At 44.0% G+C, this 19,315-nt stretch overlaps 1 protein-coding gene and 1 long non-coding RNA gene across 4 annotated transcripts in view; one reads left to right on the top strand and one right to left on the bottom strand.

Moving 5' to 3' along the window:
• Positions 1–19,315, top strand: part of ADCK1 (aarF domain containing kinase 1) — a 154,112-nt gene that overhangs the window by 13,573 nt on the left and 121,224 nt on the right. For 2 of the 3 annotated variants that reach the window (XM_044230318.1, XM_044230322.1), the window contains exon 1: positions 17,929–18,015. The exons of the other annotated variant lie outside the window; for it this stretch is intronic. The gene's annotated coding sequence lies outside the window, so the exon portion shown is untranslated. Of the gene's footprint in view, positions 1–17,928; positions 18,016–19,315 lie in introns of those variants that run through there. 3 annotated transcript variants of the gene reach the window in all.
• LOC122893360 lies at positions 6,462–18,490 on the bottom strand. The gene is made up of 3 exons (XR_006381619.1): positions 18,301–18,490; positions 7,470–7,663; positions 6,462–7,227 (listed from the first exon to the last, which is right to left on the bottom strand). It is a non-coding gene; the product is annotated as an uncharacterized LOC122893360 (long non-coding RNA).

Consider the following 19,315-nt stretch of genomic DNA (forward strand, 5'->3'; position numbering starts at 1 on the left):
TTCTTGACTTGTTGCTGGTGACAAGAGAGCCCACCAGAATATGCCTGTTTGTGGTTTAAGAAGCTGCAGTGTGTCTGGGCGCCTGGGTGGTTCAGTGTTTAAGCCTCTGCCTTGGGCTCAAGTCATGATCCCAAGGTCCTGGGATCGAGCCCCGTATTGGGCTCTCTGCTCAGCGGGGAGCCTGCTTGCTCCTCTCTCTCTACCCACCTCTCTGCCTACCTGTGATCTCTGTCTGTCAAATAAATAAATAAAATCTTAAAAAAAAAATGAAGTGGCAGTGTGTGTGTGCATGGCTATGGATTTAATAACCCTACGGGGGAAAACACTGGCACAATAGTGACTGTTTGCTGATGAGTCCTGTTTATTCCATTTACCCCCTTACAACAGCCCTGTGAGTAGTTAACTCTTGTCTCCATTTTACAGACCAAGAAATGGAGGCTCAGAGATGTTATGTAAATTTCCCTGGATGACAAACAGCAAGTGATCAATCTGGACTTTCATCCCAAAGAATATGCTCTTAACCACTATTCCATACTGGCCCCTGCGTGGGAAAGCCTGCTTGTCTAAGAAACCTGGGGTCAGACACGAGTTTGAGTCCTGCCCCCGCTTTGCTTCCTAACTCTGTAAACTTCAGTAAGTCCACCTACCCGATAAGGCTGTGAAGATGAGGTGAGATAATGAATGGAAAGGGCTTAAGGGCTTGGGTGACCATGAGGGCTAAATAAATATCAGCTGTTATTCTTCAAAAATGTATCACAAATTTGGCAGAAGATTAGATTTTTCTGTGCCAGACCCTGTGCTAATTTGGGAGACTCAGTGAAATACTGCACAGCCCAAGTCCTAACGAGTAGGGCTTGGTCCTTCTGGGGCTTGTGGGCTGAATCTGGCCTTCAGAAGTATTGTGTTTGTCTCCCCACCCCCACACACTTTTAAAACATTTGAATTAGATGCAGACAATTCAAAATGGGGAGACTTTAATAAAAATCTGGACTTCCCACTGCTTTTGGAAACCAGTAGAGTGGGTACCACTGGGCATTCATTCTCCTGTAGTGGCTATCATCTAGAATATAGTTTGTCACGTGGGACTGAGGGCCACAGACCCCCCCCCCAACCCCTGTTGAGGGAGTCCCTGGTCATTCATGGCTGCAACTGTGCTGTTTTTCTTAAGATAGAAGTAAAACTTCTCATGTACCTAGGATGCTCTCAAAAGAAATAAGATAGGTCAAAGGAGCTGCATGATTTAAGAAAAATGAGTGATGTTTTTGCCTAAAAGCCAGGATTATTCTCACGTCTGACCTGTTTCATTTTGATGATCTTCTCAGCCTCCAGAGGCATATGGGTTGGCAGCCCCTGGCATGAAGAGGCAACCTCACAATGTGATAAGTGCCGTGCTGGAGGTGAGCCCAAGATACTTTGGAAGGATCCAAGACCTGGTACTTAATCTGGCCTGGGAATTCAGAGCATGTTTCCTGTAATGTCACCTGACCAGGGTCACGTGCTATGAATGGGTGAGGCCCAGAAGGACAGTGACAGGGGTTTGGGCCGTAGGTGGGGTTGGAGAGTTGCTTAAGCAGATGGGACAGCTTGAGAAAGGGCTGAGAGGTAGTAGTGGCAGCCTTTGGATCTATGCCTATTGACATGACTTTGGCCTTCTACCCTGACCCCCTCCCAGAGGGGCTGGTGTCTCTAGCTCTCACATCACTAACAGACAAAAGATGACTGTTCCCAGTCAGTGGCCAAGACCTCCTGGCTCCTATACCAGCTCTGCCACATCCCCAGGTGTCCCTCACTCACCAGATACACGTGTACCCTGGGGCAGCACCCCTCAAAAATTCCATCAACACAAGCTCTTAACAGAAGGAGTTTTCACACCCATCACCCAGTTACACATCAATAATAGTATAGAACGATTCGTTCAGATGAGGGCCTGAGCATATCTTAGAGTTTAAATCATAGAAGTCAGAGTCTGTGTGGCTGGTGGAATTTACACCCCTTTGCAAAAATAAGCTACCCCTAAATACCCGTTCCCCACAAAGGCAAATTAATTTTTTCCCAGGGCAAAAAGAGAAGACTCTAGGAGTGAGGCTTTCTCTAGGAGGAGTCCAGAAAAGTGGAGAGAAAAGGAATCTAGCACCTCTCAATTTGAGAATGGAAGCCCAGCTCTGCCCATAGCAAAAGTAATTATGTTCATGGTTGGTAAATCCTGTGAACTTTATTTTTGTTTGTTTGTTTTTTGGACGGCATCCATCCAGCAAGGGAGCTAGCAGGTCTAGCTGTGACTGGTGGGAAGGTCAAGTGAAAGTGAAGGACTTGAGTCTATCCTTGCTCACAGGAAGGAGTCCATTCTTACCAGGGGTCTGAGAGACTTGGCAGAGGCTGGGTGAAGGCTTGAGAATAAAAGAGATTTTCCTTGCTGAGTTCAAGGTCACGTTCAACATCAGTCAAGAATTCTGCTCCAAACCATGTTAGGATACCACTCCACACTCACTAGGGTGGCTAGAAGAAAACAGACAGACAATAACAAGTATTAATGAGGATGTAGAGAAATTGGAACCCTCGTACATTGCTGGTGGAAATAAAGCATGCAGTTACTTTGGAAAACAGTTTGGCAGTTCCTCAAAACGTTAAACATAGAGTTACTGTATGACCCAGAAACTCCACTCTTAGGTATACACCCAAGAGAAATGAAAATATATTCCCACAGAAACCTGTACACAAGGTTCATAGCAGCATTATTCATAAGAGCCAAATGTGGAAACCACCCAAATGTCCATCAGCAGATGAACGGATAGACAAAATGTTTCCCCACAGGGTAGAAAGGAAGCAGCAGTGATAGGGTCCGTGATCAAAGGAGCAAGACTGATATAAAGCGAAGGTCAAACAAAGCTTTATTTCGAGCCAAGTATCAAGAGTCAAACCGCCTGGTCGGGGCTGCCTCTTACAGAGAGGGTGACCTCTCCCAGCCTCACAAACTAACTTATATAGAGCAAAGGCCATGTGATTGAGCCTGGCCACACACAGGTGGCCAAGGAGATTGTAACACGCAGAGAAAGTTACATAGTCATACTGGGTCACACACGGGTGGCCAATTGAATTACAATTCACCCTATAGTGGCTATTTGAACTAGCCTATCACCTTGGTCAGAATTGGCGCCCAAAAGATGCCCCAAAAGTGGGGCCCACATTCTTTAGGGAGATAGTGATTGGATGTCTCCACCTGGCCTGACTCATCCTTGCATTCAGGCTGTTATCTCCACCTGACCTGACCCGCCCTTGTATTTGGGCTCTGTTATCAGGGACTGGTCAACCATATTTTACTGCATAAAAAACAAAATGGCTGTTTAATCCGAGATGGAATCGCTCTGGCTAAATAGGCCCTTACAGCAGGACATGATGCAACATACACTAACCCTGAAAACATTACACCAAGTGAGAGAAGCCAGTCACAAGAGACCAGACGTTATGATTCCATTTACGTGAAAAGCTCAGAACAGGCAAGACCGTAACAGCCTGGGGTAGTGGTTGCCTGAGGCTAAGGCCAGGGTTTGGGGGAGGTGACTGGGAAGGGGGACCTGGAAAGACCAGTGGGTTTCTTTTTATAGTGTTGAAAGGGTCCTAAAATTAGATAGTGATGATGGTTGTACAACACTATGAATATAATAAAAACCACTGAAATGTACTCTTTGAAAGGGTGAATTTTATAGTATGTGAATTATATCTCAATAAAGCTGTTATTTAAAAAAAGATTTCTGCTCTAAGTTTCCTGAGACCCCATCTGAGCTAACTGGCAGCCACAATGGACTTTCTCCTTTGTTTTTTGTTTTGTTTTGTTTTTGTTTTTTTAATTCTCGAGGCTCTCCTTATTAACTCTGTATGAGCTGGTTGCCTTAGACCTTTTTTCTAATGGGTATGTGCCATGAAGGCAGACTCCTAGCTTTACCACTAGTTGTGTGATATTGAACAAGTTAGTTAACCTCTTGACTTCAGTCTCCCCATTTGACAAAAGAGATATTAATTGTACCTTCTTCATAGATTAAGTGTGAGATATGTGATAAATACATGAAGCCTATTTAGAAAAGTACCTGACACATAGCTAAGCTATGTATGTATGTGTAATGATTACTTATATATTAAAACCCTAGATCAGTAGTAAGTGCCCTATAAGGATTAGTTATTAGTATTACTATAACTATTTTTAGTGCAGTGAGTATGGGGTCACTTGTCTGAGACTTTATGTGTTCTGCTACTGATGAACATTTGAGCTGCTTACAATTTGGAGTTAGTACTGAACAATGAGGCCTTAAATATTGGTGCATTAATTTCTCTAGGGTATATACACTTAGGAGTGGGTGGCTGAGTCATAGTATGTAGAGCTTCCTGTTTCTGGATAATGCCACACCAGGTTCAAAGTGGTCGATTCAGTTTATAGTCTCACCTCCAACACTCGGTAGGCTCATCCTTTTTTTTTTTTTTAAGATTTTATTTATTTATTTGACAGAGAGAGAGATCAAAAGTAGACAGAGAGGCAGGCAGAGAGAGAGAGAGAGGGAAGCAGGCTCCCCGCTGAGCAGAGAGCCCAATGTGGGGCTCGATCCCAGGACCCTGAGATCATGACCTGAGCTGTAAAATGCTTGTTTAACCAAAGGAGCCACCCAGGTGTTCCTATGCATGTTTGTGGCAATTCTTCATGTGGTTTGGAAACTAGTCCTTTGTCCATTGCAGGTACTTCTAGTTCTCTACTTTTTTGTTTTCTCCAACATAATATGTCTTTTTGAACAGAAAAATTTTGATTATGGAGCACATTTATGAATCTTTTATCTTCTGATTAATGTTCTTTGTGTGTTGTCTAAGAAATTCTCCTCTGTCCCAAGGTCTTGAATATGCCTTTCTGTATTCTCTTGTAACAGCTGTCTAGTTTTCCCCTTTACACTTGGGTCAGTTCCACCTGGAACTCCTTACTGTACATGAGGTGAAATAGGAGTGTAATTTCAATTGTTTCTACATGGATGTTCAATTGTATCAGTACCGTTTATTAAAAACTCTGCTCTTTCCTCACGGATCTGCCGGCCACCTCTGCCTGTAGCAAATGTCTGTTTGTGTAGATCTGTTTGGGGTTCTTTATTCTGTTCCTCTTACAACTGGTCCTCTTACCTTGTTCTGCTCATTCAGTAGCCTCAGAAATACTTCTCTTGGATCTTCCCTTGAGAATCAGCTTATCAAATTCTACGCCCCCCCAAAAAAAATTAGAGAGTAAAAAGTAAATAAAACTGTTCCCAATCATGTATCTCAAGGTCTAACTGGAGGGTAGTGGGCAGGAACTTTCTTTTTCCCCCCAGAAGTGAATGAAGAGGTCTGTAGATTTAGTTGCCTCTCTTTTGTTGGCTAGCTGTATTACCCCAGGGACATCAGTATGGGGTTGAAAACAACAGACGGAGAAGGGCAGACCAAGGGAGTTGCTAAGGACACAGTCAGACAGTGTTCTCTACGGCCTTCTTACCTTTGGGTGCTGCAGCTTTTTCATTTTTGACTTGGGTTTCTTTGGGATGCAACCCCAAACACCCTAACTTATTTCAAATACAGCTTGAATGCAGAAGGAAGTGAAAAAAGCCTCCTCAGTTGTCACAAGAGCTATGAATTGTTTTCTATAGGAAGGTAATATGTAATGGTAATGATAGTGATGATAGTTACAGCTAACATTTACCAAGCCAGGCCATGCTAAGAAATGTACACATAATATATCATTACATTTATGATCTTACTCAATGGCTATGACCTCCCAATGCTATTCTTTCCCCAGATCCAGAGATGTTAAGTAACTCTCACAATATGTCACAGAGCTCATAGGATTCAAAGATAGGCCCATCAGGCTCCAACACATGTATCAGTGGTTCTTTCGAACTAGAATTCCTTATGAAATAGGGAAAAATAAAAGCTGCCAGAAGTATAAGGTTTTGGGAAAAGGGGAATTCTACCTCACTCCTGGAAGGAACATTAAAGGATAAAACTTTTCTAGAGAACAGTTTGGCAGTGGGTATTAAATACCTGAAAATATTTATATTCTTTTAACTACTAGTTCTACTTTTTTCCCAAATAAAGATCTTCAAGATGTTTGGAGCAGCAAAATTTTTAGTTAGCAACATTTAATTTTGACTAAATGTTAGGAGCTAAAATACTATTGAAACTATTAAGACTAATAATGTTTTAGAATTTTTAATGACAAGGGAAATATATACTATCTTAAGTGAAAGAAGCAGATTATAAAACAATATTCACAGCAGGATTCCTAATGTATTATTTAAAAGGCAAGAGGGGTATACTGTAAATTGATAGTAGTGATTATCTCAGCGGGATGGGATTACGGATAATTTAAATTTTCTTTTCTTACTTTTCTGAAATTTTCAAGTTTCAACCATGAATATGCAGAACATTTTATTTATAAAAATCTCAAACATATTCAAAAGTAGAGAGAACAGAAAAATGAACCTGATGAATTCAGCACCAGCTTTAACATTTTTCAACACAGGGCCAATCTTGCCCATGGTACTCCTTCCCACTCCCTCCCCCAGATTATTTTGAAGCAAATCTCAAATGTCATATTTTATTTGCAAAAATTTCAGTGCTCTTTTCTAAAAGATGCAGTCCTTTTAAAACAACCACAACCAAACCTAAATGTAAAAATAACAAATTCTTCAGTACCGTCAAATATCCAGTCAATTTTGGCATTTTTGTTTTGTATCTTTCCTGTGTGTTCTTGATTTCTTTTTTAATATATATTGCTTATTTGAATCAAGGTCCAAGTAAAGTTTATCCGTTGTGACTGGTTGATGTGTCTCATACCTCTTTACCTGTAGGTTCTTTCTTTTCCTTTCCATCTCGTTTTTTTCATGCAATATTTTGTTGAAGAGATCAGATCATTTGCCTCCTAGAGTTTCCTATAGCCTTGATTTTGCCTCTTTGTGATGGTTTTCCTCCTCTGTTTCTTGTAAATTCTTCATTAGATCTAGGAGCTTGATCAGATATAAGGTTTTGACTTTTTGTCGTGGGGTTGGGGGGAGGCACAGAGCGACTTCACAGATGGTGGTGTTTACTTCTATCAGGAAAATTCAAAGTCTGGTGGTCTTTCTTGTGATATTAGTAGACGTCACCATTGCTACACCCATAAATCATTAGGAACTGCAGACTGGTGATGTTCGCTCATTCCCTTTTTGCTCACTGGCTGGCATACTTCTGTAAAAGAGAATTTCACAAAGGAAAAAGAGAATGAATGCCTGATTCTCCTTAATGACCCGTCTAAAAATAATTAGGTGGAAAAACTAAAAAAATAAAAATAATTAGGTGGTTTTCTAGCATTCTTCAGAGGTGACTTAGCTTTTTTTGGTTGTTATTGTTTTGGAGTACCATTATAAACTCACAGAGGTAAAGATACTTGCTTGACGTGCTTCAATCCATTGATAATTAGACTGTCCTACCCTTTTGCAAGTGGGAGGCTCTTCATGTTGGCTTCTGAGTTTTCCTGATCCAATCCAAATTGTCTATGCTTTTTGGTGTCGCAAGATATTTCAGGATCATCTTTCATTTCCATCTCCAGGTCTGGATGGAGCCTTGGATAGGAGGCTCTAAGGAGCCTCAATTTCTTTTCGTGGGACAATCTGTGTCCTAGGAGCTGGTAAAAAAGTGATTTTAAATAAAGGAATAGCAAACACTGGATGGTGAATAACAGTACAAAATAAATAGAATTATAGAAGTGTCACAGCCCAGAACCCTTTAGAAAAGGAGACAGTCCCATACAGCTCAACAGAAATGTCTACACCATATCATGGATGTGACTCCTAGTCATCCAGAAAACTTAAACTCTACTCAGCGAACTTATTTTACAAGGAAGTATAAAATTAGAAAAAAGTCGTATGTGTGGATAAGCCCTACTTATCTGGAAAATTAATGTAGATAGAATGTTTCATTCAGGGGCACCTGGGTGGTTCAGTGGGTTAAACCTCTGCCTTTAGCTCAGGTCATGATCTCGGGATCCTGGAATCGAGCCCCACATCAGGCTCTCTGCTCAGCAAGGAGCCTGCTTCTCTGCCTCTCTGCCTGCTGTTCTGCCTACTTATGATCTCTCTCTCTCTCTGTTAAGTAAATAAATAAAATCTTAAAAAAAAAAAAAAAGGAATGTTTCGTTCACCTCAAAGTGGTTCTCGGGCTTATGCGAGACTAGAATCATTTAGGGAGCCTGTCAAAATACAGATTTCTGGGCCCTACTCCAGGCCATCTGAATCCAGGGAGGAGGGCTTGGAATTTGTCTATAAGAAGACTTTCAAGGACTCTTGAGTGGCTCAGTCGGTTAAGCGTCTGCCTTTATCTCAGGTCAGAGTCCTGGGATGGAGACCCACATGGGGCTCCTTGCTCAGCAGGGAGTCTGCTTCTCCCTCTGTGTGTGCTCCCCCACCTCTCTCAAGTAAATAAATAAAATCTTAAAAAAAAAAAAAAAAGACTTCCAGGGGATCTGGAAGAAGGTGGTCCTAAAAACTACCCTTTGGTGAACTCTGCCAGATAGATAAACAGATAAAGTAAGGGAAGGAGGAGAGATGCCTTTGGAGAGTGCACATTGGAACATACTCTGAGAACTAAATCACATTAAAAAAATCTAGTGATTCTCTTTTTTCTGATTTCAAAAGGATTCTGTTCTCTGTGAAAGTTTGAAAAATAGAAAAACAAACAGAAGAAAATAATCATCTGCAATCCTATTCCCCAGACACTATGTCCATTAAGTTGATGTATAGCCTTCCAGCCTTTTTTAAGGGCATTTCAATTGCTCTTTTTTTTTTTTTTTTGCTAGCAGACACCATCACTGACTTGCCTGGGGGCTCTCAGCTAGTGAGTGTGAGAGTCTACACTGGAACCCAACTGATGAATCCTGAACTTTATCCTGTTCCATTCTAACAGAAACAGAGGAGCTCCCCGCCTTCCCCTTCTTCCCCACTGCCCCCCTCCTGCCCAGCTTTACTTTATACATGTCTACACTGCATTTTAAAAATTGATTGTAAAATTAAAAAACAACAATCTGTGTCCACCATCAGGCAGTGGGTTTTTCAGTAGGGCGGGAAAATCACATTATTTCTATCAGTGTGCTCAGAACAAGATCTGGTGCTTAACAGTAGCTCAGTACCTGGGACACGGTAGACACCCAATAATTGTTTCTTCCAGGTACAAAGTGGAAGACAATTAGGTCTCCATGGCCTCTTGTGGAACTGAACTTCAGGTGTCCTAGATTTTTCCAGACTGGCCTGGTTTTCTCCCAAAGAAACCGTTTGTGGCATCCCAGTATTCAAGAAACAGGATACCTTCCTGAGAGCACAATGTGGGAATGGGTGAGGGTGTAACCTTCCAGATATTTCCCAAAGAGGCAGCGCCCTTCCACCCTATTAATTTTCTGGAGGATGGGGCAGCTGTGAACTGTCAATGGCCAATACTCACAGGAGCTGAGTAATGAGGATACTGGCCTGGTAAAGAGGACCTGGGCAGAAGTCAAAGTGTGTGTACTACGTCACCTAAAATTGTCTAGTGCCTACCAGGGGCACCCATACCGTAGCTGAGAAAGTCCCAGTATAGAGAATGCCATCGTAAATGCAGTATTTTAGGTGGTGATTTGTGGAATGTCTGTGAGGAAGAGGAGTCTGGAAGAAGTGGGACCGGATGGAAGTCTGTGGAAAAGTCTATACGTGGGGATGCATGGGGAGCTTGACAATGCTTGTGATGACAGGAATGGTGAGGAAGGGAAAGATAGGAAGGGTATATAGAAGGAAGTGTCTGAGTTAGGTGGGACCGAGGAGAAGGAAGGGAAGAGGAACCTGGGGACCCAGGAGAAAAGCAGTGCCTGGGCAGGCAGAGAGATTCTGGGCGAGGAAGCTAGCTTGGTCCTTCTGTCACAACCAAGAGAGCAATTCTCTAACAGGAATGTTTGTGGGCATATCTTCTCCTTTGCTTTTGTCCAGAGTATCCCCTGTTAATGGTAGGAATTTGCTCAGGCTTCAGTAAAAGAGGCAATGATAGGCGGAGGCCAACACCCATGTGCCTCGCCTTCCCATAGAGACGTCAGCCCATCCCTCCTCAGGGTAGGACCAGTTAGGACCAGCCCCCCAAGCAGCTCTTGGGGGAAGCTGTACGACCCTTTCCTCTTTCAGGATCAAATTAGCCCTTGACATAAGTCATGTTTCCAATTACCTTTCTTTTCAGATGAGGGGGTCCTCACTGTCTCCTCTGCCCTTCTTTCTTGGCAACAGAAGGATGGTGTGAGATTTAATGTCTCAAGAAAACTCAAAGAGACACAAAATCCCCAGCCTCTTTCCCCAGCTTCTATCTCACGTGAGCCAAGATCTTTGGGTATAGAGGGTCAGTGCAGACAAAGGCGCTCTGATCACTTGTGATAGTTTCTCTCTCTAATTATAGAAAGTATTTAACTATTGTTCTGTAATTGCTTGCTGCAGTTGGGTTTGAGCATTGTAATTTTTTTTTTTTTGCTTTTTTTGTTTTGTTTTGTTTTGACAAAGGCCTGCTTTCTGATGAGTTGTTCTTTTTTTTTTTTTCCCCCTCCCCTGCATTGGTCCACAGCCATACCAGTCCCTGGCTATTCCACTACATAACTGAAGGAGGTGGTATAGTATTTCTGGAGAAGCCACTTTACCTCATCAAATTGTTTTCATGGCTTCCCCACTCCTCCCCGTTGCCTAATAGAGAAAGGGAATCAATCATTTATTGAGCATTTGCTTAGTATTTGCCAGGCATCGTACTAAGCCCTTGCATGGACTGTTTTAGTCAATCCTTACAGTTAGCCTGAGAGCAGATATCATTATTCCCAATTCACGGAAGAGGAATCTAACGCACAGGAAGGCCACAGCCAGTGAGCAGCTGAGTCAAGATTCAAACCCAGATCGGTCAGACTCCATGTCATCTCTCTTTCAGAGATGAAGGGGTTTTTTATAGATTGGCTGATAAAATACTGGTGTTGATGCTCCTAGCACTGTGGGAGAATTGGGGAATCCTGCTTCTACTCTGAAAGTGCCAGTCTCTAGGTCCGTAGCTAGTGGTAGGGCTTGGTGGGGAAGTCTGTATGACTTTGCTTGGGGGGAGATTTCTGTGTTGTGGGGTTCCTGTGTTGGAGTCTGCAAATCCTGGGACATGGAGAACTTTCTGATGTCATGGCAGCAATGACAAGGAGGAAACCACCTCCCTTCCTATGGGGCTGCAGCAGTCAGGGTCCTATGGGAAATAGATGCATGTTCAGGGGTTGAAATGCATTGTTGAATGAATGAACTGCTTGGAGAAGGGACAGGCAGTAGGGACCCATCAAGTGGTGGGGAAGCAGCGGGGCGCTAGCAGAGCAGAAAGCCGTCACTGCTCCCAGGTCTAAGGGGGTTCAGTGTGGGTATTCCTGCAGGCCAGTGAGAGCTAGGGCTGGGCAGAAGGGCCCAGGCAGGAGCTGTGGCAGGAGAGGAACACGGCCACTGCCTGAACGCAGACCCAAAGAATAGCAGCACACACAGTAAGTGATAGTGTGCGCGCGCGTGCGTGCGTGTGTGTGTGTGTGTGTGTGTGACAGAGAGAGAGAGAGAGAGAGAGAGAGAGGTGGGGGGAACAGATATCTGAGCCTCTCTCTCCTTGGCCCCCCTGTCTCCTGCCCATGCTTACCAGTGGCCGAACCCAACTGTAAGACAGAGGACAATGGAGCCCCAGGGATGCAGCCGGTGCAGCCTGGGCATGGGGCAGGGCAGAGAAGGGTGGAGAGAGGGCCTCCAGCAGGGTACAGAGGGTATTCAGCCCAGGGGCTTGCTCAACTGTGCCCTCCATGTCAGTCTATGGGAGGCTGGACATTGCTTACAGACTCAAAGAATCGTGGAATGTGAATGCTGGAGGGGTCTTAAGGGTTCTGCCCCCCAAATTTGTTTACTTTACAAAAGAGGATCCTGAGTCCCAGAGAGGGAAAATGGCTGGTCCAAGGTTCGAGGTCAGCAGCCAACCAGAAGCATAGGCAGGGCTAGAGCCAGCTAAACAAACTCGCAGCCCATCCTGCCTCTTAACTGAGAGCTGTGGTCAATTAATGGTTGATAATAAACCTGAGCCAGCCTATTTTCTCAGGGCCATAGTTTACTTTGGCTCCAGACATTTGTCTCAAATGATTCCCTCTTAATACACCTATGATCAGTGTGGGCTGCTCATTCCAGAGCATGGGCTCTGGAGACAGACTCATGGGACAGAATCCCAGCTATGCCCTTGCAAATTGATCTTGGACATGCTGCCTGACTTCTGTGCCTTAGTTTGCTCAGCTATAAAATGGGGATAAAAATGGTATCTATCTCATATATCATGAATGTTAGATGAGAAAATATACTTAAAGTACTTAGACTAGCATCCGGCAATAGTAAGTGCTTGATAAATGATACCATATATATGCATAAATAATATTTATTAGCGTACATAAATAAATAAATATATGATATATGTGTACACACAACCCTTAACACTCACACACACAAATCTCTCCAGTATACTGATTTAGAATTCTTAAATCAGTATACTGATTTAAGAATTCATTTGGTGGGGTACCTGGGTGGCTCAGGGAGTTAAAGCCTCTGTCTTCCGCTCAGGTCACGATCCCAGGGTTCTGGGATCCAGCTGCACTGGGCACTCTGCTCAGCGGGGAGATACCCCCCCCAATGCCTGCCTGCTTCTCTGCCTACTTGTGATCTCTGTCTGTCAAATAAGTGAATAAAATCTTAAAAAAAAAAAAAAGAATTCATTTGGTTTTTACCTGGAGATATATTAGCTGTTTCTTGCAAGGAATTTCCCCTTTTCTTTATGACAGATAAGAAAACTAAAGGGTATGACAATTATAACTCAATAAAGCTGGGAAAAAAAAGAAGAAAACCGAACTGTGTAATGTGCTTTTTGTGGGATTCCTCAGCTAGTCAGAGGCAGATTAAGAAATTCCTGCTTTCCATGTCACTCCAGCCCCTGGGTTGGAAATGAATTCCAAATAACTCATCTTGATTTCCTTCCTTCCAGGTGTTAAAAAAAAAATCTCTTTAGATTTCCATCAAGCCCAGGCTAGTCTGAACATCCCATGGGGCAGGCTGAGCAGGTTTCCATCTCATGGTCATTGATACCCAGAAGTGTTCAGAGCCAGCAGACCCTGCACTCTCTTCAACCTTAGCCTCTGCTCTTGGACCTCGCATACAAATGCATATGGCGTATGGATTGGTCTGGAGATCCTCTGGGCAATGCTCAGCTGCCCTCTGGCGAAGCTGGACCCTGACCTTCTCTGGTCCTGGCTGTGGGTCGACACTCTGTCCTGGGCAGGTGCTAACACAAGCTCTGGCCCTCCAGTTCATGCTTCCTTCTGTGGCTGTGACTCCAGCAGGGTATTGCTCGCCTATGGAATGCTGCTGTGAACCAAATACAGCTTTCCTGCTTCCTCTACTACAGGCCTTAAGGCTCTTCCCTTCCGTAAAGAACACAGTTCCCTTATTACTTCTTCTGCAGTAATCTTTTCTCATTGCCATAATCAAGAAACTTGCACGTTGGATTCTCTTGCTTTTCCTTTGGTTGGCTGCTGTCTGAGGCCTCCTCCCAGATGGTTCACTTTAGGGACAAGACACACAGCGTCCTGCATGAACACCTCTCTTGGATAGTATTCTGAATACGCAGTTTACCAACTCCCAGCCCTGCTGCCTCAGAAACACAACCGGGACTTTGGCAAGTTCTGAGATAAGTTAGCTGCTTCCCTCTGTGGTTTTGGTTGCTCAGTGCATTTTCTATTTAGCTTCTTTGGTTATATCCCATCTCAACATAACCTTTCAATGGCTTCCAAGTGCAGCTGGACTAAAACCAAACCAGTGAGTGCTTTGAGGCCCTGTGTGACCTGGCCCCTACCTGCCTCTCCTATCTCCTCCCACACCATTCTCTCTGCCTCAGGTACACTGGGCTCCTCTCTGTTCCTCAAGCATGCTGGGCTCTTTCCTACCCCTGGGCCTTTGCACTTGTTGTTCCCTTTGCTTGGAATATAAGTCCTCAGCTTCCCCATGGGTGACTTGTTCATCCATCAGGTTGTAGTTTCCTCAAAGACAACTTGCCTGACTTCTCTATCCAAACACTATCTTTGGCCTCTCGTTAGTCTTTTTCACACACTCCCTGCTTTTTTCCTTTATAGGGTTTATTACATTATGCAACTATCCTGTTGTTTCTTTGGTCTGTTGTCTGTCTCCCTTCTAGGCACTAAGGATCTAAACCCCTGCTTTAATGAAGCTTAGAATGGAGGAGACAGATAAAAGCCATCTAAACAAATGAATAATATAATTTCAAGTACTGATGAGTGTTATAACAATAAAGCAGTGTAAATGGATAGAGTGTGCCTCAGGGAATGTGGTGGATGGTGGTGGTTACATGAGAGTAGTCAGGGATGGCCTCTCTGGAGGGGTCATATTGGAACAGAGAACAGATTGCTGGGATGGAGCAGACCTTTGAAATTATGGGGGAACAGCAAGTGTAAGGGCCTCTTAGCAGCAGCCAGTTTGGCAGGTGGAGGAACAGACAGGAAGCTGGTTGGGCTGGAGTGGCATGAGCTGGGGGAGGGAAGGTAGGAAATGAGGCTAGAGACAGAGGGAGTAGGAACAGGTCTGGAGGAGCTGCGTGAGTTGGGTAAAGAGTTTAGATTTTCTTCTAAGTGTGATGGGACATGTCTTCAGAGAAATACCCAGTTTCCAAAGAACACACCCCATCTCACCTGACCCTCACAAGAAACTCTGAGATAGGTAGGACTGATAATAGTTAATACATTTTATCAAGAAGGAAACTACCATTTTATTATTGGTAAATCAAGAAGGAAGTTCAGGCTTTGCCAAATTAGCACATCTGCTTTTAAAAATTAATTTTTATTAACATTTACTGTATTATTAGTTTCAGGGGTAGAATTTAGTGATTCATCTATTGCATACAACTTACTTTAAGTCACACATTGAAACAAGACTCTCTAACTCTAAATCAGGGGAGTCTAACCTTGCATTGACATTGAAACCCTCTGGGGAGCTCTACAAAATCATCACACCTTAAAAGGGTCAGGGTGTGGCCCAGGAGGATTGTTGTTGTCAATAGTTTTAAAGATTTTATTCATTTATTTGAAAGAGAACGAGAGAGCGAGCACACGTGTGTCTTTGTGTGCACATGGGGAGAGAGGCTGAGGGACAAGCAGACTTCCTCTCTGAGCCAGGAGCCCAACACAGGGCTCCATCCCAGGACCCTGAGATCCGGACCTGAGCCAAAGTCAGGTACTTAACCGACTGTGCGCCCCAGGAGTGTTGTTAAAGCTCTCCAGGTGATTCTAACCCGCCTGAGAACCACTGTTCTCAATTCACCAGCTTTTCACTACATGAACTGCCTCCTTTTCCACTCGTTCACTACATGAACTGCCTCTCTGTCCAAAAGAGAGCTTTTCCACTAAGCTGCCCATTAAAATCACTGAGGGAGCTTTCTAAGGATTATGGAGGTCCAGATCCTAGACTAGACTCTAAAATAAGAACTTCTGGGGCTTTTCTGTAAGTGCCTCATTTGCCGGAGCTTCCCACATTTATTTTTTGATTTTTCCTATCTGCTATTGTCTCTTCATTTGTTCCCTTTCGGTGTTATGCTTTTTTTTTTTTTTTTTTAAATTCCTTTCCTGTCATTTTCATGGGATTTTAGGAAGGAGTGGACTTAAAGGAATGTACTCAGCATACCATATTGAACTTGAAGGCTTACAAATTTAAAAAATGTTTAAATAAAATTAAAAAAATGTTTAAATAATTAAATTCTAATTGTAAAAGTTATACACACATTCATTGTAAAAAAAATTCAAATATAAAAGGGCACAGGGAGTAAACTGAAAGTTCTCCAGCCCCCCTCCCCCATTTCCATTCCTCAGGGTAACAGCTAGCCTGCTAGTAACATTTTCATGGTTAAACTTTGGGTGCAGTTAGAGTAACCATGTTAAGTATTTAATATATTTATTCTGTCTTCTCTCTGGTTTTAAACTTCCCATTTTAACTTAAATATCCCTTATCTGTTTTACTGTATTTTACTGCATCTTTATGCTTTCTTTATATGATTTTTTTGATGCAAACAACCTTCTCCAGGGAGCCCCTATTCAACCTTTAAATCCCAGCCTCCAAGTCAGTTCTTAGTTTATGGAGCATTTCAGACTCTCCTGGGCAAAATTACTGTTCCCTTCTTTGTGTTCCTAAACCACTTTGTTCATACCTTCAGCTCACACTTCTTACACTGCTTGAAAATTATTTATGTTCCTATCGCAGCACGTATACACCACAAACTTGAGACAGCAGGGACTGTGTTAGGCAATTCTACACTACTGCTGTCCCTGTGCATCGGTTGTCTTAGTCTGTGGTTTGTCTTTTCATGCCCTTCGATGAAGAAAAGTTATTGAATTTAATGCAGCCCAGATTTATCAAAGGTTTGTATATAGTTTGTGCTTGTGTCATTTAATAAACCCTACCCTGAGATCGCAAGATGTTTTCCTCTACTTTCTTCTAAAATTTTTGATTTTGTTTTTCTCCTTGCAAGTCTACCTGTGGGGTGAATGAGGGATCCAACAGATAACTAGTTGTTCCAGCTCATATACTGAATGATGTGTCTTTCCCCATTGACCTATAATCTGGCAATATAGGTCATATATCTGGGATTTGTCATATAACAAGATACCACATATGCCTGGGTCTGTTTCTGGGTTCTCTAAGCTGATTTCTTTCCCCCACTCTGGTTATCTTTATACTAATTAATACCAAATGGCCTTAATTTTTACATCATTATAATAAAATTGATTTACAAAAGGCCAAGTCTTTGAAACATATTACTCTCCTTCAGGAGTGGCAATGCTTTACCCTTTGTTTTTGCATATAAATTTTAGATTAGCCTGTGATAGTCCAGAAAAAATCCTGCTGGAACTTTGACTGAAATTGTATTGCATGGATAGGTGAATTCTGCCCCACCCCCGCCCCAACTCTGCTCCCCCAGGAAGTAGCTCAAGACATATCTGTGAAATGAATGCACATCTGATGGATGTCTCCAACTTACATCTTATAAACATGCAAAACAAATCAATGAATGAACGAATGGGGGCCAAAGATAATGAAGATTAACCAGCACATTCTCACTATTGAGCAACTGTCAGTTGCTTGCCTACTTGTTCTAAAACGTTATTTAAAATACACAAACCCTTGGGGCGCCTGTGTGGCTCAGTGGGTTTAGCCTTTGCTTTCAGCTCAGGTCATGATCTCAGGGTCCTGGAATCAAGCCCCGCATTGGGCTCTCTGCTTGGCGGGGAGCCTGCTTTCCCCTCTCTCCCTGCCAGCTGCTCTGCCTACTTGTGATTTCTCTCTCTCCCTGTCAAATAAATAAATAGAATTAAATTAAAAAATACATAAACCCACATCTCCATCCTTCAATGAAACATGAATCTATGCCTCCTTCGTTAAGACTGTTGAACACAAGTTTTCAGGAAGACTATGAGTCCTCAGCTGGGTTTGATACAAGGCCTTCTGATAGGTGAGGTGTCTTTTTTTTTTTTTTTTAAAATATTTTATTTATTTATTTATTTGACAGAAGTAGGCAGAGAGGCAGGCAGAGAGATTGGAGGAAGCAGGCTCCCTGCTGACCAGAGAGCCTGATGCGGGGCTTGATCCCAGCATCCTGAGATCATGACCTGAGCGGAAGGCAGAGGCTTAACCCACTGAGCCACCCAGGTGCTCAGGTAAGGTGTTGGTGTTTTGACTCCTCCGACTCCTCCGTGGAGAAGCCAGGGAAAGTGCGGGCTCCCGGCCCGCGGTTTAGGGAACCACGAACTACAAGTCCCGGCAGGCCGCGCGGCGCCTCCGCTTCATTAGGCGCAATCAGAGGGTGGTGGAGAGCAAAGTCCCTGCGAACCCCATCACCCGCGTGTGGCGTGGAACCTGGCGTCACGTCCCCGCGTCCCTAGGGGTGAGTAGGGCAGGCGCGTCGGGGCTGCACCGCGCGTGGAGCGCGGGGGAGGCGATGTAGACGCGCCCAAAGCTTGCGTCTGCTCGGACAGTGGGGAGAGAATCCCCGGCCTGCGACCTTGTCACCGGGGCCGGTGCCTGGCCACGTGACTGGCAGGGGCGGTCCTCTGCGGGGACTCTTCAGCCCCGCTCACCAGTGGGCGGAAGCGGGGACTGGCTTCTTGGGTGGCACGCTCTGGCACGTAGGCAGGGCTGGGGCTGGATGAGGGGTTATCAGGTGGCTTACCCAGGCGGCTTCTCCCTAGGCGGTCTACGGGCTCCGAGGCGCCGGCGGCGCGGGGCTGGACTTGGTCTGGACATGATCTGGACGAGAGTTTGGGGGCGCCGCCGAAACCCCTGAGCTCCGCCTGGACTCCCGGCGTGCCCCAGAGCGCTCCGGATCTTCCGCGCCTTGTGGCGCCCTGCACTTCAGTTCATCCTATAAACGTGCTGTGTATGGAGAGCTGCCTCTGGGAGACACCTAGCACAGCTCTGTCCCCAGGTTAAGTGGCGTTTACTTCCTACTAGGTAGGAAGTCACCCAATTCAACAAGTATTTATTGGTCCTGTCCATGATAATTGGCATTTAGTGGGTGCTCAAGAGATATTTGAGGAGTTGAAAGTGAATTTGACTTCTCTGTGCCTTCATAAGTTTTCTTTAAGCATTTTCTTATCGTACAGGTTTTTAGACTGCATCAGAATCCCCTGGAGGGCTTGTTAAACCACACGGAATGCTGGACCCCATCCCCAAAGTTTCTGACTCACCAGCTCAGGGGTGGGGAGCAAGAATTTGCATTTCTAGCATGCTCCTAGGAGATAGAGAAGCTGCGCGGGACATACTTTTGAGTACTTCTGCTTTGTTGGAAAAAAGTCCTGTGTACTTAAGCACCAACTTTTTCTTCACGTCAGGTTATGGGCCTTTGTGTCCTTGTTTGCCAGTTTAACTTTCTGTAGTTAGGGTAAACAGGTGCATATGACCGAGCACACTGTTAATTTGCCCCTACGTTATTGCATATGCAGATTTTCACGAAGTCTACGCTTGTGTCATTTTTCCTGGGTTACATCATGTTCTTTTGTGTCATTATTGGCTTGGCCCTCAGATATAAGATTTGACCTCTGCTAGGAGAGCTTGCATTTTGTTCTTTCTTGATATATACATTTTCTTGTCAGAAAGGGGACCTAAAGATAAGACTAGTGCTTGTTTCTGGCATCCATTCCCCGACTCCCTGCTCAGCCCCCTTGCCCCCAACTCACTCACCAAAT

The sequence above is a fragment of the Neovison vison genome, chromosome 13 (genome assembly GCF_020171115.1).
Source record: "Neovison vison isolate M4711 chromosome 13, ASM_NN_V1, whole genome shotgun sequence".
NCBI classification, from domain to species: domain Eukaryota; kingdom Metazoa; phylum Chordata; class Mammalia; order Carnivora; family Mustelidae; genus Neogale; species Neogale vison.